Raw genomic sequence first — 13,781 nt, 5'->3', positions numbered from 1 at the left:
GGCCGGGCCCTGGGCAGTCCCGGGAAGGATTTGTGCAGAAAAGGGGGCAGACGGTGCGGGTGGTGGTGCTGCCAACCAACGGTGAAACAAAGGAAAAGATCACGAGCTTGTCTTTTTGTAGTGGCAAAGAATTAGGAATTGAGGGGATGCCCGTGAATTGGGGAATGGCTGAACAAGTGGTGGTGTATGAATGTAATGGGATGCTATTGGGCTGTAAGAAATAGTAAGCAGGCAGATTTCAGAAAAACTTGGAAAAGTCTGACATGAACTAATATGAACTATGATTAAACTTAGCTCTTCTCAACACTACAATGATCCAAGATAATTCCCAAAGACTCATGATGGGAAATGCTCTTCACACCCAGAGAAAGAACTGATGGTGCCTGATTGTGGATGGAAGCATAGTATTTTCACTTGCTTTGGGGGGGGGGGGGCAGGTTGTGTGGTTTTTTTCCTATTTCTTCTTTCACAGCATGATTAATGTAGAAATATATTTTACATGATTGCACATATATAACCTATATCAGATTGCTTACCGTCTTGGGGAAAGGGAAGGGGAAAGAGAAAAATTTGGAGACTTAAATTTTTTCAAAAAATGAATGTTGAGACTTTTCCTTTATATGTAATTGAAAAAAATAAAATGTTATAAATTTTTTTTTAAAGAAAAATGGTTTATGTGGGAGTGGCCTAATGGAGCTAACTTGGAGATCTTTGCAGCAGCTCCATGATGATGAAGAAAAAGATTTCCTTTTGCAAAGTCACTTAGATCAGTTAGACAACAACTGTCCTTTGTCTCTTTTTTAAGAGGCTAAGATAGGCTGTTGCATTGACCTGGCCTCATGTGGATGAGTTCCCAGTGGAGATGGTTCCCCAATGGGAGTCTGCAAGATGAAATTCCCAAGATGGGTTTGTCACTCTCCTACTCCTCCCCAACACCACCTCCAGCATACTCATGTCTTATGAGCAGCCTGCTTCAGAGGCAATCAGATCTGGATGAAGTCGGGGCAGAGCCTAGAATGGGCTACAGCAAAGGGTAATGGAAGCTTTTCCCAGAGGAAGCTATGAGTTTAGCATTTTGAATGAGCTTGAGAAAGACAAAATCCATCACCAGTCTAGAAAGATGAAGCTAAATCTAGCCTCAAGCAGGGTAAGGGTCCTTAAACACCACATAAGCCTAAGGCTTTCCCATCTGGATAAAAGGGTCTGTTTGACATTGGGAGCCAGGCTACTACCACACCAAGAGATGTATCCCAGTTACTAAAAGGGATTTTAAGAAACAGGCCATCAAGGGAAAGGGTTATCATGAACCCACAGAAGCCAGGACCTCTACGCTAGTTATTGTGGGAAGGGACAAAATGGAAAACCTTGGAGTTGCCTTAAGCATTCTGTGAAGTTAGTATCAAATAATATTGGATCCTGAGATATTTCCTCCTTATAGAGGAAAAAAGGGCTGTAATATTTAGCTATACCAACTCACCTGTCAAAACTGAGTGACTCATAAGAAAAGTAATAGCACCTGGCAACTTACATAAAGCTGAATAAAGTTGTCTCACTTGGGTCAGCTATCCCTGACCTAGTCAATATGGTGGATCAGGTAGCCCAGTGCAAAATGGAGAATTACGGAGCTCTTAACATTCAGCAGCAGCAGTTTGTTTTTATCTGGAAAAGGGCAGTGTCCCTCCATCATCCCAAGGCTACCTAAACTCTCCCTGTGCAGTGGGCCAAGTCATTCCGTGGTAGTTCAAGTCCAATAGTGGAATAAAATGAGGCACTTGAAGGTAATTTAAGAGCTCACAAAAGGAGATTTACTTAACTGTTATATAGAAAATCATCTCGATATGGTTACCTATCTGGTCAGCAGGGCAAGGAGTAGCAACTCCAGCAACCATGGAATATAGGCCAAATCTGAAGGGCCCCCTAACTCCATGTAGTTATAGGCCTCTTATGTTCTTAAAAACACCTCAGGGGCAGCTAGATGGTACAGTGGTTAAAGCACCAGCTCTGGATTCAGGAGTACCTGAGTTCAAATCCGGCCTCAGACACTTGACACTTACTAGCTGTGTGACCCTGGGCAAGTCACTTAACCCCCATTGCCTGCAAAAAAAAAAAAAAAAAAAAAAACCTCGAAGGGGCAGCTAGGTGGTGCAGTGAATAGAGCACTGGCCCTGGAGTCAGGAGGACCTGAGTTCAAATCCAGCCTCAGACACTAAACACTAGCTGTGTGACCCTGGGCAAGTCACTTAACCCCAATTGCCTCACCAAAAAAAAAAAAACCTCGACATGGCCTGAAGGCACCAGGAAGCTCTGACAAAAGCTGGGTTTTAACCTAACCCCACTCCAACCCCAGGACAGTCAAGTTTTGAGAAAAGTTCCTCACCTAAAAAACAACCAGACTTAGTTAAATTTCAAGTAGCAAGTGGCTGAGGAGAACCCTAATAAATACTGGTTTTATCATAATATCCACTGCTACATTGATGACATAATGCTGACCAGACCAGACAAGACAAAATAGCAAAGGCTCTAGATCAAATGATAGCCCATGTAAGTGACAGGTGTGAACAATCGACCCTAAAAATATCTAAAGTCCAGCACAGTCAGGTTTGGGGGAATACAATGAATAGGAAGAACCCAAAAGATTCTGGACACAGTTCAGAACAAGCTGCTGGTATTTACTTCTCCACGGTATATAGGGAAGCCCAAAGGCTTATTGGAATCTCTGGGATTTGTAGGATCCACCATGTCTACCTGAGTATCCTGATAACCCTCAGTTAACTGATCTATCCATAAATCCGTCCCTTTGGGGGAAGTGAGGGGAAGGAAGAACTAAAGCCAGATGACAAACATTCATTGAGTACATTTATGCCTGACACTATGCTAAGGGTTAGGATTACAAATAAAAGGCAAAAATATAGTTTCTGCCTTAAAGGAGTTGACATTTTAATAGGAAGTACATGCCAATAACCATACTGTGAGATACATACAGAGCAATGGAAGGCAAGCTTTCTTAAGAAGGCATTAGCAGTGAGTGTACAGAGAAGGTGAGATGTGAGCTGAGTCTTAGGGACTGGCTAAGGAAGCTGGGGAAGACAGAAGGGAAAGAAGTCCAGGCATGGGAGACCATCAGTGAAAAGGCACTGAGTCTGAAGACGAAGGGTCATTTGAGAACAGCAAGAAGGCCAGTCGCACACAGCCAGGAGGAAAGGGACAGCAAAGGGCAAGCGTGGGAAGACCTTTCAAAGCCAGACAGGATTTCATATTCAATCCTAGCTACAAGGAAAAGCAGGATCAGGTGAGGGTTCTTTAAGGAAGGGGGAGAGATGGGCTTGTTGGTGGGAAAAGGGAAGCAGCCAGTAAACAGAGACTGAAAAGAGGGCAATCTGCCAGAAAAGACAGGAGGAGATGGGCTCAGAGTCGGAGGTCGCGGGGTCACCTCTTCATTGTTGTTCATTCTCAAAGAGGACCCTAACATCGGGCTGGTGCCATGACTTGCTGTGATCTGACTTAAGTGAGGGCTGGGCAAGGTCCCCAGCCTCACTCTCTCCTCCACAGCCATCTGGGTCCAGTGGTGACATATACATCAGAATGAGTGGAGATGGCGCAGGATGTTTAAGGCAACTGGGGTTAAGTAACTTGCCCAGGGTCTCACAGCTACTAAGTGTCTGAAGTGAGATTGGAACTCAGGTCCTCCCAACTTCAGGGCCCTTGCTCTACCCACTGTACCACCTAACTCTCTCAACCTCTTCATATGAGACAAAGGTGAAGGAGATAGCGAGGGGCAGATGACTGAGTGACATGAGATGAGAATATGATACGCTATGAGAAAGAGGAGAGAAGAGCAAGTTCTTGTTAAGTGGCTTCAATTTTTTCAGGAGAACATAAAGCAAGGTCCTCAACTTGAGAAGGTGGGGAGAGGAGTGGGCGTAATTAAAGGTTTGCAGTAGCTGTTGTGAGTGGGACAGCAATGGGATTAAGGGTAAAACAAGCCCAGGTGATTGTAGGCTGTAACTTTTTAGTGGCCCTAATCAGCAGAGTTTTGTGATCTTCTCCAGCTCTATTCAGCAGCATGTAAACAGGAGCAAAGGGGGTCAATGATGAGAATAAGCCAAGGTTTAGGTTTGGCAAGGCACGATCAGCAACAGGACAAGAGGCAAAGGGATTGAGAGTAGAGAATAGTGTAGAGTTGAAGTATTTACTAAAATACAGAAGGGAGGGGTGTATAACCAGTTCAGGCATAACGATCAAGGAGAAAAATCAGGGGTGGAAGGATTGGAGGTCAGAATAACGATGATGAACAGTTAGGGGAAAATGTACAGCAGAGGGGAACATGCAATGATCAAAGATTATAATCAGATTAAGAAACTTTGGAGTTCCTCAACATGGATGTGGAACAAGTACAGGTGATGGCCATTTCTGTGTGGAACTGAGAAAGAGCAGAGGGACAGGTTGCTGACGGATGGTAGCAGGGTGTGGAAGTGGCAATGGGGATCGAAAAGCATTCCAACTCCCCCGCCATGGCCAATAAGTACAACTGCAGCTACTACTGAAAGGTGTGGCTTCACTGCAGGGTCATCAGGAGTGGGTCAAATCTAAGTGAGTCCTAGAAGATAGAAGGAGAAAGGAAAGATTTAAGATCAAAGTGCTAGATGGCACAGTGGATAAAATGCCAACCGTGAAGTCAAGGAGCTGAGTTCAAATGTGACCTCAGACACTTACTAGCTGCGTGACCTTGGGGAAGTCACTTCACCCTGTTTACCTCAGTTTCCTCATCTATAAAAAGAGCCGGAGAAGGAAATGGCAAACCATCCAGTATCTTGGCCAAGAAAATGCCAAATGGTGTCACGAAGAGTCTGGCATAACTAATCAATTAAACAACAAAGTTTATTAATGGGTGGGAAGATAAGGAATGAGACATTTGGGAGGAAGGATTGAGTGGAATGGAAGGGAGCGGGTAGACAGCAATGGAGAACAGGGTTTGTACATCTCCATTCAGGGACACAGCTAACCAAATGGTTACCCTAGGTGTGCCTACCAGGGAAAAGTCCCGGAAGAGTATCAGTGGTGGAAGAGGGAAATGATCTGACTGTTAAGCTAGAACCTCATAGCAAGTTGTAGTGTGACAGCTTGTGAAGCAGCGGGTGGCCCACTTCTGAGCAAGCAGGAGCCGCTAAAGGTACAGCTCTGCGGGGTCTGGGCAGGAGGCGGTAAGTGGCAGTGAGCAGTGGGTCTGAAACACCGCAGCAGGCCCTGGAGTTCAGAGGCCAAAGATGGAGCCCTGTGTCTAGAGGATGACCTGAATACATAGCCCACTAGGAACGGTTTCAAGCACAAAGGTGGTGGCATGAACACCGAGTCAATGCCCCCCCATCCTCATGAGTCTGACTGACCTATGTTTTTAGAGGTCTCCGCCTATGAAGAGCTGAGTGAGTGGAGCCTCTGGCAAGCACCCACGAGAGGCAAGACCAAATGACCTCTAGACTTCTGAAGCCACAGGGCTCCCAGGGCAGTCACTTTTGAAAAGCAGTCGCTTTGGGTCCCTCATTGTTAAGGGACAGCTGACATAGTACCCTTCCCCAAGAGCCGCCTGTTCTGAGACAGGGGATATAAGACGGGCAGGATACGCCACATTCAAAGTCACACTCACCTAGGTCACTCGAATGTTAGTGCCCGTCACAAGCAGCTGTGACTGCCAATGACTGAGGACTCCGGCCCCAGCTTCTCCAATAGGATGAGGAGTCACATCTATGAAGACCTGACTCTTAAGGACCACTTGTTTCCCCCTGGTTTACCGATGGCTCTGCCCACTACAATGAGACACAAGGAACAACACCCTGAAGGAAAGGGGGGTGATACCAGGTCCTCCCGGCGGACTAAGCTGCAAGCTGTGTGCCTGGTCCATGGAAGAGCTCTGGGAAGGAAAAGCTGCATATGGGGAGATCTCCATCTGTAATGATTTCTTGGCAATGGCCAAAGGTCTGACTGAGTGATCTGGGGCCTCCCCTTTGGGGTCAGTGCCTTCCCACCACAGGGCTGTTTGCAGTGCATCAGAAGCATTTCATGTCCTCTGCTGAATTAAACAATCCGAGCGAAGCAGCTACAAGAACGGCTGAGCTGGGCAAGTGGACGTGAAGTCACAGCGCTGCTGTGCTGGGCACGGGATCGTGTGACTCTCTAAGGATGAAGCAGGAAGCAGACACTTCTGCTCCTCCAATGGGGCTCTTCATTCCAGTCAGAGCTCTCATCTCCTTCAGGAGGTCCTCAGCCTGTCCCCATTTCAGGGCAAGAGGCTTAGTCATCACACCCTTGATACCAGCATCTGGGGTCCCACCTGGCAACAGATCTGCCTGAGATAAATCGATACCACCTGAGGAAGGGGAATTGTCCAGTCCAGCATCTTCTCAGATCCAACTTCCAGGAAGATTTGCCCAATAAGGATGGACTACTCTTGGTCAGAGTTCTAGCTGGCCTGCTCTGACCCTTCCTTCTTCTGTTCCCAATACATTTACCTGGGCCTCAAAGTCCTTGACCTCTCAGATGGCTCCAAACCCCCAACAGGAAAAAACTCAGATCCCCCTCAACTGACAAAGGTCCTTTCCTTTAGGGAGTTTCAAACAACTCTTTCCCAGAAAGGGCTTAGGGGACCAAAAGGTGGCATTGTTGGGAGATGCTCTGCTTTCTACAAGGATTGGGGGAGGGGTGAAGCTGCCATTACATAAATACAGTGAATATGTCTGAAAGAAAGGGGATCCCTGAGAGCCTGCATTGAGGTCAGGAAGAAAGCTCACCCAGCCCCGTGAAAGGAGGAGAGGGCTCTGAATGGACAGAGATCATCCTGTCCTCCCCACCATGGAACTCTGTTGGCTGGTGGACCGGGGAGTACTGAAGCGAACAAGGTGGCATGACAGAGTGCTGGGCACCTCTGTGACCTTGGGCCTCAGTTTCTTTAACTGTAAAGTGAGGCTGTAAATAGCACCTAATTCCCAGGGGGCTTGTGAGAATCAAATGAGATCATATCTGTGAAGCGCGACACAGCGTCTGACAAATAATCGATGCCGTACAAATGCGGACTATTGTCACTGTCGTCGTCATCGTCACCATTTTAATACATCAGGGTCAAGGCCGGCATTGGGATGGGCCGCACCTCCCCGCTACCTTGTTACCTGGCGCCCTGACCCAAGAGAAGGATGGGTGTCGTGCCTACATCGGTGTGGACCTAACGCCACCTGGGCTGCTCGTTGGGAAACGTCAGTGAACTGCACAGAGCTGCCATCATAATCAGGCCAGGCCCATGCAAACGGGAAAAGAGACTTGGGGTTTCTGGTCTTTGCTCTCCTCTCTACAGACCCAGCCCCCTCCTTCAGGAAGGGATTAAAGTTTTAAGATTAGTTTTTGATAACTTTCTGTTTTCGTGCTATTTTCCTCCTCTGGGGCTGCCTATTACCAGCTTCTCACAAGATTAGAGTTGTCCAGTAAAGGTGCCCCAGAGTCATTTAAAGATCTCCTAGAGGTATGAGACGAGGTAGGAGCCACATCTACAACAGGCCCCCCGCCACGCAGGCTAGGCAAGGAAGATGTCACCAAGACTCGCCTGGTCCAGGGCCCTAAGGATCACACAAGTTTCTCCATCCTGCCCTGCTGATCAGGCTCATTTCTGGGTGAAGATTATTATTTCACTCCAATCTCGAACCTGCACTTACAGACTGGCTTGTTGCAGGCCTGTCCTACTAAAAACCAAGAATAACTTACCTTTCAAAGCTGAGCGTAACCCTATGGATTAAAAATAAAACAGATCTTTAACAGAATAGAGAACTTTCAAGGGTTCCTAATGAAAAGCCAAGATCTTAGGAGAATTTCTGAAAAACAAACACAAGAAAAGGGAAACCTAAAAAGGTAAATACATGTAAGCCAAAGCTTCCTAAACTGTGGATCATGACCCCATATGGGGTCGCGTGACTGAATGTGGGGATCATGAGGAGTTGAGTAACAGTAAAAGGTTATATATACCTATTTTACACACCTATATACCCAGGTTAATGTAAAAATGTCTTGGGTGAAAAGGTTTAAGAAGCCTGATGTAAACAATGGGAAAGGGCTAAATTATAATGAAGTGCTGACAAGTGTCTCTTCAGAATACCAATAACAGTGTTACAGAGGAGTAAAGAAAGGAAAAAATAAGGCCTGTGGAGCCATAGTGTTGGTTTTAAGAGAGGGGAAAAAAGGGATAAGTTAAAGATATATGAAGGAGACAGTACTTGCTATTTCTCATAACTGAGAAAGAAAGGCAAACATGGAGGAAGGGATACGTGAAGAAAACATCTCATGAATCTAATTCTTCTCTAAAATGGGCAAAGCAGAGCTGAACACACAAAAACATGTTTTGGTGTAGAATACAGTAAATTCAGTGGGGAAATAGGCAAGAAAATAAAGGGGGAAATTTAAGAGGGAGGTTAGAAATGGGGAGGAAATAGTAATAAGCAAAACAAATTTTAACCTTAGAAAGTGGATTGTAAAGAGTGATCAAAATTTTTTTTAAATAAGTATAAGAACCAGTAATAAGGATCTGGACTAGATGCAAAGATGAAGGGCAGAAGGGTGGAATCAAATAACTTTAATTATATATTACAAAAATTTATCATATTCTTTTTTTGCCACATTCTTTCTTGTAAAGAAAGGGTCAGAGAGGTCAAAGGAAAAAGTATAGAATGATGGAAAATTGTTATTAAATCATAACCAGTAATAGGAATGGTATGAACTCACCCTAAAAATGAACACGGGTAGCAAAATAGTTTAGAAAGCAGAATCCAACAATATACTGTTTACAAGAAACATTTGAAAAATAAAGATCTACACGGAGTTCAATAAGTAGCTGAAGGAAAACCCATTATGTTTCAGATAAGTTCAACAAAGCAGGGGAACAATCATAATCACAAACCAAGAATGTTTTAAAAAGACATAGTTAAGAGACATAAATAAGCAAATTATGTTATGCTTAAAGGCACCATAGGCAATGAATTAGTATCAATATGGCTTGAAATCAGGAAGACCTGAGTTCAAAACCTGTCAAAAGCACTTACCAACTGGGTAAGTCACTTAGCCTCAGTTTTCCCATCTGTAAAATGAAGGGATTTTAATTCAATGGCCTTTAAGTCCCTTCCAGCTACAAATCTATAAAATTATGATCCTATATATGCACCAAACGACAGCATCTGAACACATAAAGAAAAGATAAATCAATTTATGGAGAGAAACAGACAATAAAACTATAACAGAGATCCCAATGTATCTCCTTCAGACATAGACAAGTATGGGAGGGGGGAGGAAATGTACAAGAAAGAAGTTAAGGGCTTGAACGCATTTTTAGCAAAGTTAGATAGAACAGATTTCTGGTAATTACTGATTAGGATTGGAAGGGAGGATGATATTCTCAGTTGGGTACAGCGCCTTTCCCAAAACTGACCAACTGAAGCAGCTGATGGCACAGTAGAGAACGCTGGACCTGGAGTCTGGAAGACTTGAGCTCAAATCCAGCCTTAGACACTTATCCTATCTGTGTGATCCTGGACAAGTCACTTAACCTTTCTTGGTTTCAGTTTCCTCAACTTTAAAATGGTAATAATAAGTGCACCTACTTCATAGGGTTAGTGTGAAGATCAGATGAAATAATATTTGTAGCACAGAGTGTGGCACACAGTAGATGGTATATAAATGCTTATTCACTTGCCTTCCCCATTCATTACTACAATAAAAATATTATAAATGAAGAAAAGCAGAAATGTTAACTATGTCTTCTACTAATAATTCAATAAAATTATATTAAAAGAGCTTTTTAAGAAAGGATTAAAATTAACTGGAAGCAATAACAATCCCAAAGAATCCATGGGTCTATGAATAAATCATAGAAATAATAGAAAATTTCATCAAAGAAAAGGACGATGAGACGTACCACATTTGTTTCCATTCCAAACCCAAATTTCCATCTAAAACCAAAAGCCAACATTTGTAGACATTGTTTAAGAGTCTCTGAGCAATTTTTTCATTAGCATGCAAGCTCTTTAAAAGCAGGGACTCTTCCTTTTTATCTCTGTATCCCTAAGTATAACATCCTTTCTGGAGCAGAGTAACTACTCGATAAATGCTCAACTGAATTGAAGGAAGGCATGTTGCTAGCCTTGTCACACTATGAGAAGAAAAAAGAGCATTTCATCTGAGTAGAGACCAAGGCTCTGCTCTCAGATATGAACATGAATGCTCTTGGGGCAACAAACTATGCTTCCTGTCTCAGTTGGAAGCAAGCCCACTGAAAATCAACAAATTCCCTTTAAACATCAAGTTGTTCTGCCTAAGGAGTGGAGGTAAGTATTCATGTGTTCATGACCCTATGAACACCTTCTAAAACGGCCCCTTTAAGTAGTCAAAGCAGAGGGACACAGTTCTCAAAAGAAGAATTCCTAACTATGAACCACCATATGATAATAGGCATACAACTCAAAATAACTCTGAGCAAGATGGCATCAAATGAAAATAGTCAATGTCTGATAGGCTGTAGGAAAATCAGCTCACTAACACCTGTGGGTGGAAGATCCACGTTGGTACAACCACTCTGCAAAGCAATTTGGAATTCCACAAAAAAGGAGTGACTGAACTGTCCATAATCTTTGACTCGGGGATCCCACTGCTTAGCACTTGGCCCATGAAAGTTACAGACACCAAAACAGTCATAACAACGTTTTTGTGGTACCAAAAAACTGGAAGCAAAACAGGTGCACATCAAATTGAAAATGGCTAAACACACTATGTGGTACATGGCTCTAAGATCACTATCAAAAGAAATGATGGGAAAAAAAAGAAATGATGACTATGAAGATGTCAAAAGTATGGGAAAGACATATGTTAACAGATGCAGAAATAAGCAAGCAGAGCCAGAAAAACGATATGGACAAGGACAACAATATAAGTACAGTTATCCCTTCCACATCATGATTTCCCAATTACCGTTTCAATATATTTCAAGTTGGCATAAGAAATTAAATAGAAATTTTGGAGGTTTTGCAAAAGTCACAGACAATACTAGAAGCCTCGCAGATGACATAGAAAAAGTTTAGAAATTCAGAAATGCATAAAATATATGTATAGTATTATAAAATATCAACATATTTTATCTTTAAATACCATAATAATTGAGATGACTTCTCTGGTACGAAGGGAGAGCCAAAAAATTTTACGTGGATTTTCCAGATCACAGGGGTGCCACGCCCCTAACCCCCTCGATGTGGAAGGGAAAACTGTAGAAAGAACAAAAAACAACCTAAACAGAATGTTGCAAAATTAGAATACCTAAACTTGGTCCCAGAGAGGTGAGAAAATGTAGCTCTCCCCTTAGGTGGGGAAATCTGGTTGTGCATAATTTCATTTGCTGTTGCATGGCTGATACAATAATGAAGTTCAGTCTTTTTCAGTCAAGCCCAACCCTTCGTGACCCCCCCTTTTTTTGGAGGGGAGAGAGAAGATTTCCTGGCAAAAATGCTGGAGTGGTTTGCCATTTCCTTCTCCAGCTTATTTTACAGATGAGGAAAGGATTAAGTGACTTGCCCAGGGTCACACAGAAAGTAAATTTCTGAGGCTAGATTTGAAATGAGGTCTTCTTGACTTCAGGCCTGGGACTCCATCTATTGCATCATCCAGCTGCCCTGGTTAGTTTTGCTAAACTGCTTTTTCTTCCTGTTTTAATATATGTTATAACAGCAATCTAGGTGTGAGATGGTTATAATTCTAAAACACAAAAACAAAAGTACCAATAAAAATAAAATGTAAAACCTAAGATAAACAAAACACCTTGAAGCTGACCCAGTTTTGCCTCTGTAGTTCTGATCCTTGGAACGGGACTATGTGTACCCAGATGCACTTACTGCATCAATTTTTTTTTAACTGAACTGAATGGATTCTTCCTTTCTTTTTTTTGTCTTTCTTTGCTTCATTATCTCTAGTCTCCCAAGTATCACATGTACTTTAAGACCATACTACATGCCTGATGCCATACTAATGCCTTTAAAAGGATGGATATCTGGTTTCACTGACTTTTACTCTTCCTTCCTCTTCATTATTACTTACCAAGCCTCTCCCATTTTCAAAATGAGGGAACTAAGCCTCAGAAGTCTAAGGGACTTGCCCAAATTTATACACTAGTCAAAGCCAAGATGCAAAAGCAATGGGGCTGGGTGCTGGAGACAAAAAGAAAAGAAAAGAACACAAAAGTCTTGGTATACAAGGAACTTGAATGAGAATGGGGGGGGCTAAAGTAGGTATGCAGGTTAAGTCAATACAAGGCAATTTGAAGGGAGAAAAAGCAGTTAACAACTGAGGGAAAGAGGGGGGGCTTGCCAAAGACAGAATTGACCTGTGCCTTTAATGAATAGGGAAGGGTAAGGAGAAGTTCCCTTTCAGAAAAAGAAATGGAAGGACAAGGTGAAGCCTCTGCTAGTCAGTCAATCAGAACAAAAAGTAGTGTGTGAAGTGGAAGCATTCTAAAAAGTAGGTGGAAGCCCATTTATGGACAGACTTAAATACCAACTGGTGGAGTTTTCATTTTATTTTGGAAGCATCAGGAGCCACTGATCCCATCAGACATTTGCATTTGGAAAATTATTTTGCCACCAATCTGCTAAGGCTGATTGGAGTGGCCTGAGACTACTGGAAAGAGGAGACCGAAGCCCTCATCCAAGTAAAAGGACTGGCAAGATCTGGCAAACAATCCAATACCAGGAGCGGAGGAGCGGAGAAGCTGAGAATATCTGTGAATCCTAGAATAGCGGCCCCTCAACAGCCATGGGGGGAGGGAGGGAGGAAGCAGCACTTACTGGCTGCTGACGGGCCAGGCGCTGGGCTAAGCAGCTCACAAAGAGGATCTCCTTTGGTCCTCACAACCACCCTGGGAGGGAGGTGCTCTTATCACCTCCATGGTACAGATATGGAAACTAAGGGAAGCAGAGATGAAGAGACTTGCTCAGAATCAGACTGCTGAAAAATGTCTGAGGCTGAATTTGAACTCAGCTCTTAGCTACAGGTCCAACATTCTATCAACTGGACCATCGACCCAACTAGCTGTCAGGAAGTTTAGAAAAGGGTCAGGTACAGAGGGAAAAAACAAGTCATATTTACACAGTCCTGAATTTGAGATAAGGCACTTCATCTAAGGGGAGATGTCCAGCAGGGAGTTGGCACTGTGTGCCTGCAGGGCAGGGAGTCATCTATCTAGAGATGAGAATGGAATGGATGAGATCACTCTTGAGAGAGGAGAGGACCTAAAGTCGAGCCCAGAGCAAGCAGAAGAAAGAGGAGAAAACACTAGTTATCCCTTCCACATCCTGACTTTCCCCATCACGGTTTCAATTTAACAGGGGTTGGCACATGAAACTAAATGGGAATTTGGGGGGAGGAGTTCTGTGGAAGCCACAGACAACACATGAAGCCTAACAGATGACACAGAAAAAGTTTAGAAACTCAGAAATGCATAAAATCGATGTATAGCATTATGTGACATCAACATATTTTACCTATGAATACCACAATAACTCAGACCTCTCCGGTAAAAAGGGAGGGCCAACAAATTTGACATGTATTTTCCAGTTCTTGAGGGCACCTGGCTCCTCACCCCAGTGATGATAACTGTATTACAGAAACCCTGGGAGATGGGGCAGAGCAAACAAGAAGCCAAGGGAGGAAAGAATATCTAGGATAAGGTGTTAGGGGTCAACACTGTCAAAAGAGATGAGGATGACCACTGAGCG

The 13,781-nt window shown here is 43.5% G+C and overlaps 1 protein-coding gene across 7 annotated transcripts in view; it reads right to left on the bottom strand.

Annotated features, from left to right (window-relative positions):
• LOC122748974 (intestine-specific homeobox-like) overlaps nucleotides 1-13,781 on the bottom strand; it is a 70,285-nt gene that overhangs the window by 51,593 nt on the left and 4,911 nt on the right. For 3 of the 7 annotated variants that reach the window (XM_043995089.1, XM_043995088.1, XM_043995091.1), the window contains exon 3: nucleotides 11,167-11,279. The exons of the other annotated variants lie outside the window; for them this stretch is intronic. The gene's annotated coding sequence lies outside the window, so the exon portion shown is untranslated. The remainder of the gene's footprint in view (nucleotides 1-11,166; nucleotides 11,280-13,781) is intronic. 7 annotated transcript variants of the gene reach the window in all.

Source organism: Dromiciops gliroides, chromosome 3 (genome assembly GCF_019393635.1).
Source record: "Dromiciops gliroides isolate mDroGli1 chromosome 3, mDroGli1.pri, whole genome shotgun sequence".
In the NCBI taxonomy this organism is placed as follows: Eukaryota; Metazoa; Chordata; class Mammalia; order Microbiotheria; family Microbiotheriidae; genus Dromiciops; species Dromiciops gliroides.
Note: the sequence above shows the minus strand (reverse complement) of the source record. Positions and strands in the feature narration are given on the sequence as shown.